This window comes from Ictidomys tridecemlineatus, chromosome 14 (assembly GCF_052094955.1).
Source record: "Ictidomys tridecemlineatus isolate mIctTri1 chromosome 14, mIctTri1.hap1, whole genome shotgun sequence".
Classification (NCBI taxonomy): Eukaryota; Metazoa; Chordata; class Mammalia; order Rodentia; family Sciuridae; genus Ictidomys; species Ictidomys tridecemlineatus.
In genome coordinates, this window is record NC_135490.1 from 67289693 (window position 1) to 67308655 (window position 18963).

Genomic DNA, 18963 nt, shown 5'->3' on the forward strand with positions numbered 1-18963 from the left:
CGTGAAGCCTGAGACACAGGTCGCCCAGGGCGGAAGAGAGGCTCTGGAGGACTGCACCACCACTGTCCATTCATCCTCCCCACCTGCAGGCCCTACCTGGAATGCAGGCCCCCTCCCCCCACCCACTGACCCCTCCCCCATCCCAATGGAATTCGAGCCTGCTGGGCCCCTGAACCTACCCATCCCTCCACCTTCCCCCTCATCTAATATTCCACTGCCTCTTCCCAGGAAACCTCCTTCTCCCTTCAGCCCCAGTCCCCATGTTGGAATTACCCCTAATGTGTTTCACCTTCCCACACCTCCTACCCAGGTCCCTTTCCCCTCCAATCCTACCTCTTCCAGAATGGAATCCCCAACCCCCATGTGCATAGATCCTCCTCCTCCTCCTCCTCCTCCTCCTCCTCCTTCTCCTTTTCCTCTTCCTCCCCCTCCCCCTCCTTCTCCTTGTCCTCCTCCTCCTCCTCTTCCATTTCCTTCTCCTCTTCCTTCATTTTTTTCTCCTGCTCCTCCTCCCCCTCCTCCTCCTCCCCCTCCTCCTTCTCCTCGTCCTACTCCCTCTCTTCCTCCTCATTCCCCTTCTCCTTTTCCTCCTCCTCCTCCTCCTCCTCCTCCTCCTCCTCCTCCTCCTCCTTCTCCTCCTCCTTTTCCCTCTCCCCCTTCTCCATTTCCACTTCCTCCTGTTCCTATTCCTCTTCCTCCTCCTCCCCTTCCTGCTCCTCCTCCTAGTGTTCCCTCTGCTTTGGCTGCTCCTCCTGTTGCTCCTCTTCCTCCTCCTCCTCATTCCTTCCCAAGACCCACTCCTGTCCCTTCCACCCCAAACCCCAATACCCAGGGCCAGCACTCCACTAGGAGTGTCCCTCCCACCCTAATAGCCATGTCATCGGCTCACCTCTCCCAGAATCCCACTGTGCTGCCTGAGGACATGGCCATGGACACCACTCCCCCTTCCATGGCAGTCATTTTGTCCTCTCGTGCATCCAGTGACAGCAATGTCCATGGCCATAGGCAGCACAGGCAGCCAGCAAAGGGACCAGTCCTCCCCAGCCCTGCTGCTCCTCTACCTCCTCCTCCTCATTCCTTCCCAAGACCCACTCCTGTCCCTTCCACCCCAAACCCCAATACCCAGGGCCAGCACTCCACTAGGAGTGTCCCTCCCACCCTAATAGCCATGTCATCGGCTCACCTCTCCCAGAATCCCGCTGTGCTGCCTGAGGACACGGCCATGGACACCACTCCCCCTTCCATGGCGGTCATTTTGTCCTCTCGTGCATCCAGTGACAGCAATGTCCATGGCCATAGGCAGCACAGGCAGCCAGCAAAGGGACCAGTCCTCCCCAGCCCCCCAACCCTTCAGTTCTCCCAACCCAACCCCAATCTCTCCCATTCCATTGTCCCACCACCCGCCCCTCAGCCTGCTTCTAGGAACCCTGCTGGACAGCAAAGAGCCTCTCTTCCCAATGCCCCCACTGTTACCACGCTGCCAGTGCAGGACCACTCACCGGCCTCCACCCTGGCACAGAGGGCATCAGCACCACCAACCTCCCAGGCTGCCAGTGAAGAGCCCATGGATACGACCCCTCCTTCGAAGGCTGTCAAGTTCTAGTCACCTCCTGCCTGCCAAGTTCTTACACTGACTCAATTTGGTAAGCAGGGCAGACACGTCGACAGCTATTTCTATATTGTAGGCCTGGTGCCACATATTTGCGATTTGTTGGCTTTTCACATAATTGCTGAAGACATAATCACCAATGAAGCAGTGCATATGTGTACGTGCACACACACACACTCACACACACACATACACAGAAATGCCACAGTCTTTGTCTCTAAGTTTCAGAAGTAGGCACACTTGAAAATTTTCTGAAACTATAAAGGAGACTAAAGAGATGTGATAAGTGTATGAACTGTGGGAGCCTGGACTTCAATCAAGCATGGAGGATGACAACAGGACAACTAAGAAATTGGGCTATAGACTAGAGGAAAGTGTTGTGTCAATGTTAGTTTCCTGAATGTAGGAATTTTCCAGGGTTATGGGAGAGAATGTGCTGTCCTGGACAAGTCACAGCAGAGTAAAGGCATTAAGTGCACAGGGGTAGGAGACACAAATACTTCTCAAACTGTTCAGAAAGGTTGAATTAGGGAAAGAGGCAAGATAAAGTACATGTGGCAAAATGTGAAAAGTCTGTGACTCCTCCTAGACATTCCAAAGAACTCTCATGGAGAGACAGGAAATAAAGTTTGTCCAGGCAGTTTCAGTGGTCTTCCCTCCCCCACTAGGAAGAAAAGTTTGGCATTCATTTGCAAACACACTTCAATATTTCACATGTATAGATGAATCTTTCAACTATTATAATATAGACCTGTCTCCCTCATTAATGATGTGTTAAAAATCTGTAAAAGCTGTTTGCTCAACAAGATGAGTTCAACAAGATTGATTAGATCAATTAGGAAAGAATTCCCATATGGAATTCTCTTAACAGTATTTCTAAAGTTTGAAAATCCTACAGAGTAAAAAATATCTAAAATTACTATAAAGAGTAAATAACAATGGATTGGAACTGATGTAACAATGACTGCAGGTTGTGTTTACATAGAAAAACACAACTGGGCTTTACAGGAGGAAATGTGAGCAGGCCAGAAACAGGGCAGCAATGAAGTTACGTAAGTTGTCAAGAGTTTGATAGCACCATGACGTTGATCATAAAACTGTTCCATGATGTGTGTCCTCATGAGAACCCTGAGGTGCCCGTTTCCATGACTCTGTACACTATGCTTTGCTTTGCTTCACGTTCTCTATATTGAAGAAGCTGGAGTAGAGCAGCTTTCTATTTCTCAAAAAGATTAAATTTAATCTCAATTAAAGGAAGACCTTTCTAACATATGGGACATGAGTAGTCACATTGGGTCTGGCCTTGTGATCCTCAGGTGGCGTATTTGTCATCAAATATAGCAGTTGACCTTGTGGGGAGGATCAGTCTTCAGGGTCAGTACCAAGCAGCAGAGAACTCAGCCCATCACAGGTTGAAAGCAGAGCACTGCAGCACCAAGGGAATGAGGTTCTTGACTCAGATAACCATTGGTGAATTAGGCTAAGGCTTGCTGAATATTTGTTGGTACTTGCCCTCAGCTAGCTTTGAACTATGAATAGATATATCTGAGCAGCTGGCTCCGACAGAGGGCAAGATGGAAGCACCCAATAGAGAATACTATGAACCAATGTTCTATTCCCTGGAAGTGTCTTTCTTACTCTGAATTTTCTACTCCTTCCCATTTGCAGGCCCCAAGTCTTTGGCCATAGGACTGAAGTCACCACCAGGACTGGCCCATCAGGAAACTCAAACTTCCCCAAAGAAACAGAGCATTCAAGGAGGAGAGGTGTCCCATATGGAGACCACCCAAGTGGAGGAAGGGGAAAAGAAAATCAGACACACTGGCGTGAGAACTGGTCCACACTGTTTATTTTTTGCATTAGCTTCAACCAAAGGAGGAACGGTAGTTTTATTGTCCCAGTGAGACCCTCGATATCATTCATTGTCTTCTGAAGAGACTACTGGTCACTGCGGAATAGAAGAAAAGATACTCATGCTCCAATTCCATTCCACTGTAAAGTGCACAAAAAGAGTACTACCACATGAAAAATTCATGTGTCAGGAAAAAGAATTCTTGAAAGAATGATCACAATTTTTATTAGATGTTTTGGCCATGAGTCATTTATTCCCTTTATGATTTTTTTTTTTTTATTTCTGGGGAACTAAAGCAGAACTTGCAAATGAGAAAAGTTAACATTCTTCACTTTTAATAAAATATGGGTGTGTTTTATAAACTAATTCATAGATCTTACATCTTATTAGCTTCATCTCTTTAATTCCAGTCTGACAACAAGAATAACTGCTCCATAAACTTAAGATAATACTACTAAACTGAATAAAAAACAGATTAATAATAAGATTTCATCAGTTCATCTGTCAAATCAATACTTAGGAATTAATTGTGGATTGTAAATTTCATTTTAGTTTATTTAGTACTATATATTTGGGTGCTTCCCTATGATTTTGACCTAAATATATAAGGAAATCATATTTTTAGATTGCTATAATAAAATCTGTCAAAGTTATGTTTATTTTTATGGTAATGTCTTTCTCTTCCATTTCAAAGTGTGAGGGAAAAGAAATTTATCTGTTCAAATTCTATTTTATGTTTTGTATTAACAATTACCAAAAGTCTTTCTTGAATATATCATTTCTGGAAGAGGATGATTATGATAATGTGAGGATACAACTAGAGTAGTAGTTACAACACTAACTCCATATGCAATGTGAAGGTCAAGAGTAATTACTCATTCATAAGTATTTATTGAGTATATTCTCTGCATGGTACTACCTATAAATTGGTGATGAGCAAAATAAATATGGCCATTACTTTCAAGTAATTTCAGACTAATGGGAGGGTAATGCTTCTAGGAAACAAAAGTCTGAAAGAATTGCAGTGTTTAAGCACTCTATCATAATTCCCTTGGTGACAGGGACAGAGACTGGAGACAATAAAGATCTTTTTTGTCTTAGTTTGGAGGAAGTAACTAATTTTCATATATAAAAGTGTGGTTATGTTAGGATTCATCAGAGGACAATAAGGTAATAAAGGATATAGAAATACTGTGGTTTTCCTAACTAATGGGGTGATTTCCATCAGGAAGGATAGAAACTATGTAAAGTTTGAGGTGTAACCTAAAAACTTAAGCTGCAGTTATAAAGAATGCTCTGGGAGAGCAGTAAATTGAGTGTAACTAAAAGAGATCACTTTAAGGAAAAATACTAGACAATACAAGAAAAGAAAATGCTACAAGGGAGAAAGGAATATAAACAGACATACAAATATCTGAAAACTTCCAAAAGATCACAAATCATGCCTGTGGACCTTGGGAACCTAAAACTTAGAAAGAATTCAGAAAGAACTTGTTAACACAATTATGGGACGTTAAGAGCGTATGACGAAAGTAGTTCTCACTGTATATATGTTATAGTCTCTTAAGTTAACTCCTCCTAAGTGGAGTAATCATTCACTGCATTGTCTATGTTGAGTTTGTGTGTATAAATACAATCCAAACAAAGTGACATAACACATTCAATTAGTGTAACCCACCCAGGAAGCTCAGCCCAGGCTGTGGGCTTGAACTCACCAACCCTTCAACCCTGACTAGCAGCAATGGGCTGCTTGGTCTTGTGGATATGATGTCAACCCAGATGTCCTTGTGCACATCACTCAACAGCTGGCTAGGCTTTCCTATAGTGCAGTGCAGGGGTTTAGAGTCTCCAGGACAGGCTTGGACTTTGTCACAGGTGGGCTGGATATGGGACATCATATCCAGACTTCCCATTTGCCAGCTTCCCTCTCAGGCATGAAGTGGTCTTGAAACCTGCACTGCTGGGCCTGGAGGGAAAGCTGGTTTTGAAGTGCTCATTCAAGTCCTGGGGTCCACACTGAAGCCCAGGGTTAAACACTGTGCATCTAAAACACTCACTGTGGAGCATAGAGGAGATCTGCATGTATGCCTGACCTGACACCATCACAAAACCCACACTCTGGTTTGGTGGTAACCTGCTTGATCTGAGCTGGGCAATTTTCCTGACCTTCAACCTGGCTAAGATATTCATTGCTAGCTAAAGGGGCTTCCTAAAAACTCACGTGTTTGCCTCCATGGCCTTGCTCTTGCCCCACAAATGTATGTAAATTTTATTGTTTCTAGTTTTTCTGACTCTTTTTATGCATCTATCTTGCTTTCTGATTGGATGTCAAAGAAAGATGTGACATATGTTCATGGTAATGTGTGGAGCTAGACATTATGCAAATTTGGAATAACTGCATGTTTTGTGTGTGCAGAAGATTGAGCCAAAGGTGCTCTTCCATTGGGCTTTACAAAACTCTTTTACTTTTTATTCTAAGACAGGGTCTCACTACTTTTGGGATACTAGCCTAGAACTCAACAACTTCTTGCCTCAGCCCCTGAATTACTGGGATTATAGGAATGCACCACCACACCTGGATTGACTAATAATTTTTAAGTCCCTTTCCCTTATTTCTTAAATTTGAACCACATATTTTAAGGAAAGCCTCATCTTCACCATGGTATGGAATGTAATCTCCCATCGAGCAGCATGGTCCAGTGCTGCCTGAGAATCTGGGCTAAGCACTGTGTGTCCTGGGCTCACTAGGTCACTTCTGGTCATCATTACTGGGGGGTGGATATGGGAACATGTATAGATTGGGACCTGGAAGATAATGTAGCTTTTCATCTCTGTTTAAGACAAGCGAGTGGCCAATGAGCCAGGAGGCCCTTGTGACTCTCAAGATCCTACCTCTGCGGTTAGGTCACTTATCATCCTTTGTGCTCTTGTCTATCCCTCCAGTTGCCAGCATAGCACCAGCCCGTGGAGGAGAACCAGTTGCTACCCAGGAGCCCTGCCTTTCACCTTGAACCCTCCCATCAAGTGCCCCAGGACAGTGTTCAGACAAGCCATTGACCTTCCCTCTCCACAGCCTTTGTAGCACTACTGAGTGGTTCAAATCACCTACTACAGCACTGGTCAATCTCTTTCCTCCTCTGTGGCTCCAGAACTCCAGGTTCACAGGCAGGTTTCTATCCAAATGTGACAGATGAATCCCTTCCCTTCAAGGCAATGGAATGTGTGAGAGGAAGGTGATTCTGGTACCAGGGGGTCAGCCCATATGAGAAGACAGAGAGCCTGATAGTGACTTGTCTTCAGACACAAGGAAATGGTAACTGAAACCGTGGGAGAGGTCCTGGGTGTGTGGGAGAAAGAATGCTATGAAACCATGGCTGCCTCTCCCTGAAATCTGAAAAGTTAGAACAGCAGAGCATCTCCATGCCCAGATAAATAAAGGTTGACCCCAGGTACTTCCCCTATTTAAGGGATACTGGGCTCCTTAGGTGACCCAAAGCCTGAAACCAAGGGACATACAATCCAATTCATGAACCATCACACATGGAACTCCCTGACAGTGCCAAAAAATGACTAGCATAGGAGGGTAGAGGTGCTTTGATCCTCAGACAAGGGCCAGTGGTCCCCCCAAACAGGCCACTATCCCCCAACCCAGCAGGACTGACAATGTATCAGCTAGATTCGAGGAGCCCACTGCCCCTTCTAGCCACACCAGCCCATGATTTCCCAAACACATTCGTACCATCCCCACTACAGCAATCCTATGTACCAAGTGCCCACTGGGATACTGCCAGCTAAGTGGACCCACCCTTCCTTTCACTGTGACAGGAGCCTGCATCCTTGGAGATACACAGCTCAAAGGCGTAATTGCCATTATTGAATCTCTCGGACAGATGAAGATAGTGGGGTTGGAGGTTTGCTAGGAAACAACCTGCAGCCCTCCAAGTCCAGACAAGACCAGCAAAGAGACGGACTGCAGCTCACAATACAATCCCTTGTAGATCTTTCAGGCTTTCAGGGTAGCCTGCCCTCCACCACTTCAGCCTCCTATGGTAGGGCATGGGGGTGCAGGTCTGGGAGATGTCTTTGGAGGGACCAGCCTCCTCCATGTGCAGGTTCTCACTAGGCCACCCCTCTCTGCCCTGCCACCAATAGCCAGGCAGTTCATGACAGGGGAGTTGCGATTCTGGTTCTCTTCCTTGTCCCTCCATATCTGATCAGGCTTTGGGCACTAGATGGGGTCACCAGCCTCTTGACCCTGAGACATCTACCTCCTAGTCCAGGTGAGTTCAGTTTGCACCCCCCTGGAGGGCAGATTACTTGGCCAGTGAGGACAGTGTTTGGGTAAGAGGGTGTCACCTGGTCATGCACGTGACTAGCATACATGGGATGGGGCTCTCCAACAGGGTCATGTTCCATCTTCTACATCCGGCTTGTGGCTTTTGCCAAAGTTGCCATGAATTTAGGCACTGGAGTTGGGTTTTCAAAATAAAAGGAGCTTTCTGTCTGCTCAGGACCCCAGAATGAACAAGGGGAAATGTAGAAATAGCTCACCATGCCCTTTGAGAGCCCTGCATTTTGTCCAGGAGATGTACTCAAAGCTGCTTGCTGTGGCCATTATGCCAGGTGCATGGGGCATGGAGAGGTATGGGGTTGGGGACAGGAACAGAATTCAGGTGCTACCCAGTGGGTGTCCCTTCCCCACCAAGCACCAGTTTCCAATCCTGATGCCTCTTCCTTCCATGCACAGGCTCATCTCCAGTGCTGGTTAGATCCTTTCCTACCTGCAGTTCTCAGCAGCAAGTGCTCATCTGTGCCTGTGGAGGTGAGAGGGCCCCTAGGCTTTGGGAGCCACAAAGGCCACTGCCTGGCTGAGTGGTAGTGTTCAGGCCTGTAGGCCTGGAGGGGTCCACAGCTTCCTTGGGAGGCAAGTTCTGGCTTCTGCCCTCCAGGATCCTTGGGCACCGAAGCCATGAGAGTGACTCTAAAGTCTGCAGAGGAGGAGTCCAGCTCCTTACCTGGGTGACCAGGTCCACCACTGGGCAGAAAAGATCACTGTGGCCAGGCTCTTGTACTCTGACTTCTCAGACTAAGAGATGCCACCGCAGCTGTCCAACCCTCCAGGAGATTGCAAAGTCTGCACACTTCCTTGGCAAGAGGGTATGTCCCTGCCCTGCTGCAAAGGTCATCAGGGACATTATTGGAGAGCTGGATCCTAACTACTAGAGGGGCATGGGACTGAGTGGGGAAATTTTCCCAAACCAGGAACCTACCCAGAGCGTGGGTACCCAGCCCACAGATGAATTCAGAGTTTAAGCACAGCCAACCCTGGTCAGCAGTCCCTGAACCTCTAGTTGTATGTTTTAATGATGAAAATAGAATATAAACATTAATAACACCCTCATCCTTAAGATGAATAAACTCTAACTTGATATTCAAAGGAAAAAATAACTTTAGAGAAGTTCAATTCCATAGAATTTATCTGAGCAAGCAGAAATACAAAAATCAACAACTGGAATGACTGGATTCTCTGAAAGCCCTCACAATCACAAAATGTCCATGGCACTAATGTGTGCAGTGCCATGTGGCAGTATTTATGAACTAAAAAGTGAGGCACAAAATCCTTTCCTTGCTTACAACAATAGTACTACTCTGCATTGGCCAAGTTCAGCTGCTGTACTTGCCTGAGCCAAGGCTATTCAAGAAACGAGGCTGTCAGTCAGTCAAACTACTAAATTGTATTGCAGTTTTCAAAAGGACTCAGTTTGAGTCCCTACATAGGTTTGCCACTGATGTCTGCCTGGACAGCTGGACCCTTGGAGACTCTACTGCTGCACAGTCTGAACAGCCAAGCCTGAGCCTTGCTTGCAGTGCCTCTGGGCCCCACTGCAAACCTACTGGAGGACCTGCCAGAGAGCGCACCAAATGCATAAACTGTGGCTCCATCTAGACACTACTTGGTGGTAGGAGGGAACTGGCCCCTACCTGTGCAAAGCCTGCAGCCTCTACACTAAGATGAATGACCTCAGTCTGCCCCGCATCAAGCAGCAGAAGCACGCGCCTTCATCTTGGTGGCTAGGACTATCCCATGACAACTGGCACACCACCATCATGACCTTATGCTGCAGAAACGCTGAAGGCAAACCTGCGTGCAATGCCTGTGGACTCTATCAGAAACTCCATGCAGTGCCTCAACCTCTTCCTACAAAAAAACAGGGAATTCAAACCAGAAAACCAAAACCTAAAAACAATGAAGTCAAAGACTTGTTCTCCTAACAGCAATAATTTGGTTCTTGTGACTCCAACTTCTCTATCTTCTAACTCAGAGGATTACAGCAGAACTACTTCCCCTCCAACAGTTCCAATAGCCTCAGGGACAGGAGCCCCTGTGAGGTCTGCTGCAGGAGAGGGCACCAACCCTGAATATAGCAAGCTCCATTATTCAGGTCAAATGGGCTCCACATAGGCTTCAGTCTGGCCTTGCCAGCTGAAGTCACGTCCTCAGTGGGACAGGATTCCTATTGTGCTCTGGCCCTGGCCTCAGCCCTTGTGACAACGAGGTGGGGAGGGATCTACCCAAGAAGGCCTTGCACCTCTTGTGTCTGAATTTGTCCAGCAGCCCAGACTGTGGGGACCGTGTAGACAGTGCATCCCACCCATGTGTGATTTCCCCAGGAGGCTTGCTAAAGAGAAAAAGAAGATGAAGCTCCTCTAGGAAAGGGCCAGCGTGTGAAAACATGGCCTGCTCCATTGGGCCAGGGACACTTCCAGCCAGTCTGCCACAGGTTGGCTCCTAAACTGCTTGCAGAAACTGGGACTAGGAACAGGGCCAATTGCCTGCTAAGGAAAATGCAGAGATTCTTTCCAATAAAGTTCTATGTGAATTGCCCCAAATCATGTGTTTCTTCTGATCAATTATTTTGATCAATCAATATTGGTTATTCCAGAATTTCTGCACACCTCTTCCACATGCATATTTCACAAGCATTCGTGGAGAAGATCATTGGAGGCTGTTTGGCACAGTCTTGAAGACTCAGTGAGTTCCTGGCTCTCTTGTCAAAATATTGTTCAGTTTGCAAGACTGAGTAGTGACTCCAACAGACTCTGCGACTGATGTTTCTCAAAGGTCATCTTACCTGACTAGTCTGAGGTCAGCTGGAATTTGTGCATAGGTAGCAAGCAAGATATTATTCTTCCATGCATATATTTTTTTTTAAATAAGTGAAATTTCCATTGCAGCAATCAGAGTTAAATCATTTGCAGAAGGTGGGACAACATTTTTATAATGAACGTAAAAATTTACCTTAATGTTACTTTAAATAATTTAAAAGAATAATATGAACTTAAACCTTCTTATTCTTCTTTACATTTATTTTGCATTTCTATATTCCTGATTGTTTAAGAGAACTATTTCAAGAAAAATCTTTTTTCAGAAAATTTTGCTTTTGTCCATTTGTTAAGAATTTTTAAACAAGAATTCCAACATATGCCCTTTCTTTTACTGTGGAATATGTACTGGAAAAATAGCAACAGAACTTTACCACCTAGTGAACAACACTTGTAAATATTCTAAGCATCTATGAATGCTCTGATGAAGTCTGTATAGTCTGCTAACCCACAGGCTGGTTAACATTAATTTTTTTAAAAATGCAGTGTCATATGGAAACCTATTTTGATAGAATTTTTAAAATAAAAGGATATTGTTTTTTTCTGTAGAAAATGATATAAATTTTTTTATTGTGGTCCCTTATTTATTTATTTATTTATTTATTTATTTGTTACTGTGACCCAAATCCCTAACAAGAACATCCATTGTAGAAGGAGAAAAGATATTTTCACAATATCAGAGGTTTCAGTCCATGATCAGTTGGCACCATTGCTTTGGGCCAGAGCAGAGGCAGAATATCATGGTGAAAGCCCATGACAGAGGAAAACTACCCTGTCCCATGGCAGCAGGAATGCAGAGAGACAGAGCAAGCTCCCAGGGAGAAAATGTAACCCACAAGGGCGGGCGCCCACGACCTCCTTCCTGCTGACTCACATCACCTGCTGGCAGTTACCACCAAATACCTAGTCCTCTCAAATCATCCACTCAAAATCATCAAGATTTGGAGATCTGGGGTTATGGCTCAGTGGTTGTGCACTTGCCTGGCATGTGTGAGGCACTGGGTTCGAATCTCAGCACCACATATAATAAAAATAAATATCTATCAACAATTAAAAAAATTAATAAATAAAATTAATAAATAAAAGTATTTAAAAAACTCAGGATTTGTTAGGTCAACTGTTAGGCCAGAGCACTCACAATCTAATCACTTCACTGTGAGCATTTCTGCATTGTCACCCGTGAGCTTTGGGGGACAACTCACACCCAAAGCATAACACATTTTAATTACCAAACAGAAAGTAGTTTTTGCTCAGTGTCTACGTAGGTTGATCATCACCAGATCATTGATGATGTAATTCTGTCTACCTTGTGGCCTGGTGAAACTCCTTTCCAGTATTCCCATGGAAGTTCCATCAGACCCACCCAGCACACCAACACACTAGCTAATATCTACACCCAATTAGGTCCCATCACACGTCCCATTTCCAAGGCAGCAGCATCAGGCACCACGACTTACGGAACGCAGGAGTTGTTCCTGTGCCCCCTGGAACCTTTGAAGCACAGCTGCATTTTTGGATGATGCTTCTCTAAATACAAGAGTTGTTTGCTGTTCAAAGCCCCACACTGTTTTTGTCTTAGGGACTGTGGTGCATCTTCATGCCGCAGCGCCCCTTCAACTAATGCTAGAGCAACCCACACTGGAGCCTCCCAAGGCCTTCAGGGCCACAGACAGCAATGAAACAACCAGGTGCTGCATGAAAGGTAATTTTCCAAAGACTTAAGAGCCAAAAAAACCTGTTGGAGGGTGGTGCAACATCAGTAAAAGGCCAATTGAGCACATGGTTGCCTTCTTTCTCCACAAGAGGAGTGTCTAGAGTGGCTTCACATACTCTTACCCTTGGTGTAACTCCAAACCTCTTAAATTCTTCTGCCAATTTGTCTGCATTTGCATTGGCTAGATCCTGTGTAGGAAGGAATCTTCTTTCATACACGTGACATTCATTGGAGAAAAGATAGTTTCTTCAACAAATGATGCTGAGAAAACTGGAAATCCATATGTAGAAAAATAAAATGAAACCCCTATCTCTCACCCTGGTGGAAATTCAACTCAAAGAAGACTTAGGCACTAGAACAGAGACCCTGGGTCTAGTAGAAGAAAAAGTAGTCCCATGTTGGCCGAGGAACTGACTTCCTTAACAAGACTCCTAATGCACAAGAAGTAAAATCCAGAATCAATAAATGGGATATATTCAAACTAAACTGTCTCCTCAGTAAAGAAAACAATCCATAATGTGAAGATAGAGCCTACAGAATGGGATGAAATCTTTACCACATGCACCTCAGATAGAGAATTTCCAGAATATATAAAGAACTCAAAAAACTCAACACCAAAAAAACAAATAACTCAATTAATAAATGGGCTAAGGAACAGAACAGACACTTAACTAAGAAGATATACAATCAACCAACAAATATATGAAAAAATGTTTAACACCTCTAGTGGTTATAAAAATGCAAGTCAAAACTACTCTAATATTTTATCTCACTCCATTCAGAATGACAATTATCAAGAATACAAGCAGTATTAAATGTTGATGAGGCTGTGGGAGAAAAGGTACAGTCATACATTGCCCGTGGCCTTGCAGATTGGTGCAAACATTATAGAAAGTGGTATTGAGATTCCTCAGAAAACTGGGAATGAAACCACCATTTGACCCAGCTACCCCACTCTTAGGTTTATACTCAAAGCACTTAATATCAGCAGACTACAGTAATGTAATCACATCAAAGTTTATCAATATTTATCAATTCACAATAGATAAACTATTTAACAAACCTAGGTTCCCTTCAACAGATGAATGGATAAGAACATGAGGCATGTGCACACAATGAAATATTACTCAGCTTTAAAGAAGAATGAAATTATGGCTTATGATTTCATGACCAGTATGATTCTACATCACATACAAACCAAAGAATGAGAGGCTATACTCCATGTATGAGTCATGTGTCAAAATGCATTCCATTCTCATGCGTAACTAATTAGAAAAAATTAGAAAAAGTAAAACAAAGAAAAAAACTGACTATTTATATTATTTGATTCTCAGTCACAAAAGGGGAAAAAAGGAAGATAAGTAACCACAATCCTGATCTTCCACATGAGTACTGCATTGAAATGAATAGGTATTGGACTTGGTTGAATGTGGCACATGTGCAAAAAGTGATATATATCTTGACACACCACGTCCTTCAATCCTCAGATTGAGAAATGTGTCCCAAGTCCTAGGAGGCTTCACAGCAGCTGAGGGATTCCAGGACTGGGATGTGTCCCACTCGTCCTTGAAGCCATACTGTCCCTGCTTGAGGCCAGGACTGCTTGCCCACAGGGCTGCAAATCTGGGTGCAGTGGGTGGTCCTGCCTGCATGAGGAGCCTGGGAGACTCTGAAGGCCAGGTTTTCCCAGTCCTTCCACACCTAGTGATTCACTGACCATGGCCCTGATGAGTTGGGGTTGGACAGGCAGAGTGGTTGTCAGTCCCTGCAGAGTAAGAGATTGAACCTCTCTAGTGGCATCTCCATCAGGGACATAGTGGGCAGCCCCCCACCCCAGTCACACACCCTGGCGCCAGCAGCACCTGCAGCCTCTGCGTCTGGATAAAGGAGACACGGAGCCTCATCCTGGCAGCAGGAGGAGCAGCTATGGAGTGGTGATGGATTCCCTGGGAGAGTGTTCTGGGGCTGCTTCAATGAAATACGTGGATTGTCCCATGGGACAATTGTCCAATGGGTTAAAACATAATAAACGCACTGTACAATTCAAAGGCAGCATCTCCATCTCGCCACTCCTCCTGCCCATTGTGGAGTCATGTCAAGTCCCCACTGTTCTTTCTCAATATTTTATGATCATTTGGCTTCCTTGTATCTCCATGTGCTTCTAGAGGGCTTTAAAATTCTTTTTTTTTTTTTTGTAGTTTGCTGATTTATTTTTAAATTAAGTAATTAATTTTAATTAGGTGTATATGACAGCAGAATGCATTGTGATTTATCGTACACAATTGCAGCACAACTTTTCATTTTTCTGGTTGTACACGATGCACCATTTGTGCATTCATACATGGACCTAGGGTAATGATGTCCATCTCATCCCACCATCTTTCCAGCCTCCATTTCCCCCTTCCCACTCCTCCCTCCCTTTGCCCCATCAAAGTTCCTCCATCCCCCTTCTCCAATTATGGATCAGCATCCACTTATCAGAGAGAACATTCAGCCTTTGATTTGAAATAGCTGCAGAGTCCTGGGCTTTCCTTGGCGGCTTGGCGGCCGAGTGGCCGACCAGCCAGCAGGGGGCGCACTGTCCTCCGCGCTCCCTCCCAGCGCCCGCTTCCGCTAACGGAAGCCTGGACGGCTGGAGGCTGCGGGATGGCGGTGCCGCTCAGGTCCCGCTCTGGTCGCTACCTGCGCTGCCCGGGCACGGCATCCACTGGCCCGGCCTCACGCTCCGCCCGTCGCCGGCAGGTGTGCAGAGCCGGACCGGCCGAGGCCGCCATTTCCGCGGCCTGAGACCCGCAGCCCGCGGCAGCTGAACCAGAACTTCGGGCGCCTCTTTCCCGCTAGGACGCTGCCTGCCCCGCGCGCCAGGGCGGCCGGCGGGCAGGTGTCCTCCGGGAGGAGCCTCTGGGACCCGCGGCGGGCGGGGATGGCGCGCAGCAACCCGAGTCTCTCTTACCTCTGTCCCTGTGGTGCCCGCTGATGGGGACTGGGTGCCGCCTGGGGCGCCCTGGAGCTGGGGAGGGGCGGCGGTTGAGCGCCTGAGGGAACCCGCACCCACCTGTCCGCCGGCGCGGGGTGGGGGCCAGGTGAGTGGTCAGTGAGCATGCGTGGGCTTCAGGTGGTGCAGAGGGAACACCGCGGGCTGTGCCAGTTGTGCCTCCAGGCAGGAGCACCAGAGGATGAACCACAGGCCTTGCTTGGCTGCCTCCTAGCTTTCCCTGAGGATGACCGCTCACTCTGAAAGCTCCTTTTTCCACTGCTTCCTTTTGTACCTGGGCAAACACTTTGTCATGAGCCATGCTCTGTGATTTGTGTTTCTAAGTTTGATTATTCACTTTCTATAGATCAATTATGAATCTCTCCAATTAGGACTTTAATGTTTTTCTCAAAACTCAGTTTTTGTTTTTGACCTACAAGCAACCAAAAACTTAGCCTTTAATGCATTCCTTTTTCTTCATGAAATCAGCTAAGAAATATGTATGGAACACCCACTGTGTGCATTGTGCTGGGCACTGTACTGGACACCCTCCATGCATATTTGATTAAGGCATAGGCTTTTGCATCACATGTCCTTTCAGTTTGGTGGAAAAGAGAAGAGAATCAATTGCTCATTATCTTTCTTGCTTGGCATGATCTCAGCCAATACTCTCAAATTTCACTTTTGTTCAAGGATTCTGATTCTTGCAAGAACATTTTAATTTCTTTGGGGAGTTCATTTAGTATCTGAAATTTTGTGTGTATTTCATGCTGCCTTTCTATAATATGCCTTTACTGGCCTTTTAAAGTGCACATATGTAACTTTTCTGGAGACAAAAATGAGGCCTTTACCTATAATGGGGGTCCTGTTTGGTTTTTAACACAGTATGCAGTGTGGTTACTGCTGAAGCTGAAAACCTGGTATTCTTTCTCAGTAGTGGTAATGTTCTTCTGGCAATTGCCATACTAGGCCTTTCACATTCTTGGAGTATATTGGAACTTTATGAATATAGAAATGTTTAACAGGCTTCTGACTTTATCCCATGTAACACTTGAATTGAGAGTCTCTTGTTTTCTTTGTATATACTCATACCCCAAATTCACAACTTAATTTTGAAGTTTATCTTTCATTTGATGAACTTTTCCCCCTCACAAAGATTCCAAGTTTTTCTCAACTCATGAAGCCGATGATACATAAACAACTGTAAAGAGAACCACAAACTGAGATGTGTTTCTTTGCTATCTTCATCTAGACACAGTTATGTCTGTCTCCTATCCTACCCCACCTTGGCCTTATGATAAAAATTCATAACCCAGCAGAATTACAAAGTGTTAAGTCCACAAATAATTGCCAAGTCCTGTTCAAAGTCATTCTTTCTCACCTGCCTTTACCTGTGCTTTGATTTTGAATAGCTTGTGCTGTTTTGGAGCCTTCATTTCTTAAAAGTTAAAATGGACTGGTAGAGAATAAATACAGCACAGGAGGAGTGATTTCAGTGACTTAGTCACAAACCAACACAAAATATTTTAATGAGTGAATGGGATTCAATTGTCATTTTGTAAATGATCATCTTTCTTCCTTTTCTGGTAGGGTTTTTAGACCCTGAGGAGGAATTGGAGCTGATCCACATTATGGGAATGGAAACCACCGAACCTGAGCCAGACAGTGCAGTGCAGCCTGCCTCTTGCTCTGATGACCTTTCATGCCAAATGAGACTCTGAGAAGATCACTCCATTGAAGACTGTTCTAAGAAAAAGCAGGATCAGAAGAGACTGGGAACTCAAAGAGGTCTTGAGACCAATGTTAAACACTTTGCTAGAATCTGGATCAGTTCATGGGGATTTTAGATCTAGAGACGAGAGTGGTGATGAGAGCAGTTTAGTTTCCATGAACCTATGGAAATGAAACCTCTGGAAATTAATCCATCATGTCCAACAGAAGAAAATGATGTATCTGTCCTGATTCCTGTGGGGGACCAACTACCAGAAGCCCATCTTTCCACTGATGTTCCAGAAAAAACGGTTCCAATCCAAATCACAGCTTTCCACCAGAAACCACGGGTGAGACAGTGGTCCATTCGACCGCAGGGCACTTCCAGACTGAACTTTTTAAAAAATTTATTTATTTGTTCTAATTAGTCATACATGAGGGCATAATTCATTTTGATTCATAGTACACAAATGGAGCACAACTTTTTATTTCTCTGGTTGTACACAAAGTAGAGTCACATCATTCGTGTCTTCCTATATGTATATCTAGGGTAATGATGTCCATCTCATTCCACCATCTTTCCTACCCCCATGGCCCTCCCTTTCCATCCCTCCCCTTTGCCCTATCCAAAGTTCATCCATTCCTCCCTTGCCCCCTCCCCCATTATGGATCAGTATCTACTTATCAGAGAAAATATTCACATTCAGTTTCAAGTGATATTCCTACTAGCCCCGACTGCATATACATTGTAATGGATTGATTATATTCCAGGGATTTTTCAAGACAACAGATTTGGACATTTGGACATCAGTGATAAATTGAGTACTGAGCTCTTCCAGGACAAAAGTGAGGAGGCTTCCCTTGACCTAGTGTTTGAGCTGGTAAGTCAGCTACAGTGTCACACTCACAAAGAGAATGGAATTGAAATTTGCATGGAGTTTCTGCAAGGCACTTGTATTTATGGCAGGAATTATTATTCATGCTTAGAGCACTGTATATTGTTTTTCCTATTTCAGGAAAATTTACCATTTGTAAAAGAAACCAACTTCCCATTTAAAATTGTCTGTTAACTATGAAAGCTGTATACTTGAGTCATTTGTATATCTCTTCATACTGTAGTGGTCTTTCCTTTGTTATTGACTGATACAGTACCCTGATTACAAGGTTATTTTGTACTTGTCTTAATACATTAGTATAATAACAACTGCTTAAAAATAAAATAAAATACAAGTACCATATGACATACATGTATCTTGTACATTGATGATTACTGTAATCAAGCTAATTAACATATCCACCCACTCACATGTGTGTGTGTGTGTGTCTGTGTGTGTTTGTGTTTGTGTGTGTGTGTAGTGAGAACACTTTCAAGCAGAACAATTAAAAAATTTTTTTAGTTGTAGTTGGACACAATACCTTTCTTTTATTTATTTTTGTGTGGTGCTAAGGATTGAACCCAGGACCTCACATGTGCCAAGCAAGTGCTCTGCAACTGAGCCATAACCCCAGCTCACAGAGCAGCAAATTTAAGCATACAACAGAGTGTTATTCACTGTGGGGACCCAGTTGTAGGACAGATGTCCAGAATTGGCTCATGCTGCATCACTGAAGTTTTGTACTCTTTGGGTAAACCCCGAGCTCCTGGGAACCACCATCCTGCTCTCTGCTTTTACAGAGCAACTGGTTTTGATTCCACACTTCATTGAGGTCATAGAGCACGACCTTCTACATTTGCTTTTTTCACTTAGAATAATGTCTCCTAAAGCTCATTAGGGTTTCAAATAACAAGATTTCCTGCATTTTGAAGGCAGAATATTGTTCTGGGTGTCAAATGGTTGACATGTTTTTGTATGTGGACATAATCTTAAAACACCAGTTAAGAAAATTAACGAGATTTTTTTCAGAAGTGATTTATGAAACATTACTTTTATTTGTTTTAG

General features: G+C 44.5%; 1 protein-coding gene and 1 long non-coding RNA gene across 2 annotated transcripts in view; one reads left to right on the forward strand and one right to left on the reverse strand.

Moving 5' to 3' along the window:
* Positions 1-18963, reverse strand: part of Chrna6 (cholinergic receptor nicotinic alpha 6 subunit) — a 186228-nt gene that overhangs the window by 80260 nt on the left and 87005 nt on the right. The gene's annotated exons all lie outside the window — the stretch shown is intronic.
* Positions 14864-18264, forward strand: LOC144370475 (uncharacterized). The gene is made up of 2 exons (XR_013430455.1): positions 14864-15422; positions 16904-18264. It is a non-coding gene; the product is annotated as an uncharacterized LOC144370475 (long non-coding RNA).